Source organism: Eumetopias jubatus, unplaced genomic scaffold, assembly GCF_037043125.1.
Source record: "Eumetopias jubatus isolate StellerSeaLion01/CBP00866 unplaced genomic scaffold, mEumJub1_p1.0 scaffold_15, whole genome shotgun sequence".
NCBI classification, from domain to species: Eukaryota; Metazoa; Chordata; class Mammalia; order Carnivora; family Otariidae; genus Eumetopias; species Eumetopias jubatus.
The window spans coordinates 52478977-52481084 of record NW_028274821.1 but is presented as its reverse complement, the minus strand read 5'-3'; the positions used below and the strand labels follow the sequence as shown (position 1 = coordinate 52481084).

Genomic DNA, 2108 nt, shown 5'->3' with positions numbered 1-2108 from the left:
AATATAAAGGGATCAGCAGTAAGCCACGAACCGAGCAGTACATTGAGTTAAATCCAATGGATAATGACAGTTTCGTAATATAATTGTACTATACTTGTTAAATATATTTATTTCAATTTCATTCAGTTTTATCTTGGAGGCTCTAGAAAATGAATCAACTGGAGTGTCAGAGCCACTGCCGCGGAGTCCGAATCCAACCTTGTGTGCCGCTGACGCCCGCCCGCCCGCCCGACATGCACTCCCAATTCCTTTTGGTTCTAAGTCCAAAATGGCAACTCTCAAAGATCAGCTGATTCAGAATCTTCTTAAGGAAGAACATACCCCCCCAGAATAAGATTACAGTTGTTGGGGTTAGTGCTGTTGGCATGGCTTGTGCCATCAGTATCTTAATGAAGGACTTGGCAGATGAACTTGCTCTTGTTGATGTCATGGAAGACAACCTGAAGGGAGAGATGATGGATCTCTTTTCCTTAGAACACCAAAAATTATCTCTGGCAAAGATTATAATGTGACTGCAAACTCCAAGCTGGTTATTATCACAGCTGGGGCACATCAGCAAGAGGGAGAAAGCCGTCTTAATTTGGTCCAGCGTAACGTGAACATCTTTAAATTCATCATTCCTAATATCGTAAAATATAGCCCAAACTGCAAGTTGCTTGTCATTTCCAATCCAGTGGATATCTTGACTTATGTGGCTTGGAAGATAAGTGGCTTTCCCAAAAACCATGTTATTGGAAGTGGTTGCAATCTGGATTCAGCCCGGTTCCGTTACCTAATGGGGAAAAGACTGGGAGTTCACCCATTAAGCTGTCACGGGTGGGTCCTTGGGGAGCATGGAGACTCCAGTGTGCCTGTATGGAGTGGAGTGAACGTTGCTGGTGTCTCTCTGAAGAATCTGCACCCTGACTTAGGCACTGATGCAGATAAGGAACAGTGGAAAGAGGTTCACAAACAGGTGGTTGACAGTGCCTATGAGGTGATCAAACTGAAAGGCTACACTTCCTGGGCCATTGGACTGTCTGTGGCAGATCTGGCCGAAAGTATAATGAAGAATCTTAGGTGGGTGCATCCAATTTCCACCATGATTAAGGGTCTCTATGGAATTAAAGATGATGTGTTCCTTAGAGTCCCTTGCATCTTGGGACAGAATGGAATTTCAGATGTTGTGAAGGTGACTCTGACTCCTGAGGAGGCAGCCAGTTTGAAGAAGAGTGCAGGTAGACTTTGAGGGATCCAAAAGGAGCTGCAGTTTTAAAGTTTTCTAAGGTACCACTTCACTGTCTAGACTATGGCAGGATTTTAGTTGGAGGTTGTGTATATTGTCCTTATTATCTGATCTGTTACTCAGGTAATATTAAAATGGCCTAAGAAAAAATGTCAGTTTCCTCAAGTTCCAAATAGGAATGGTTCACCAAACCCTGCAGCTGTATCCTGATACTGGGTGATACCTGTCTTTGTAGCCCTAAATTGGTTAACGTAAGTTAGCCCCACTGTCTCAGAGGCTCCACTGTCAGAGCTGCGGTTGCTCTGCACACCAAATGTGTGTTTACTGTGTGTTCTGTCACTTCGGGTTCCTTCCCCCAACACCCGACATGCCTAGTCCATCTTTTCCAGTCAGTCACGTCCTGGGATCCAATGTATAAATTCAATATTGCATGTATTGTGCATAACTGTCCTAAAGGATCTTACTTTGTGTACCATGTATGTCAGAATATAGTATACATGGCCATATAATGTAAAAAGACAATGCAACCAACTAAGTGTCATACCAACTAAAATACCAAATAAATTTTGAACGGTGAAAAAAAAAAGAAAATGAATCAACTGGTTTAAATATTGAAAATAAATTTTTTTGGCAGATTATTTTACTGTATGTCAGGAAAACTCAAGAAGCTTCAGTTAAAAAACAAAAAATCTAGAAGTAAAAGAGAACTTAGTAAGATGCTAAATAAAATGTAAATTTAATAAATATAAGCATAAAATGATTATAAGTAGCTTCTCTTTATACTAACAACCCAATAGAAATGAAAAATAATCTTAACAATAGTGTTGAGATTAAAAAAATTTTAGACTGCATACCTATACACATACCCACACACCCCAACTAA

General features: G+C 40.5%; 1 pseudogene; it reads left to right on the top strand.

Annotated features, from left to right (window-relative positions):
• Positions 1-250: 250 nt before the first annotated feature.
• LOC114218211 (L-lactate dehydrogenase A chain pseudogene) lies at positions 251-1255 on the top strand (annotated as a pseudogene).
• Positions 1256-2108: the final 853 nt, after the last annotated feature.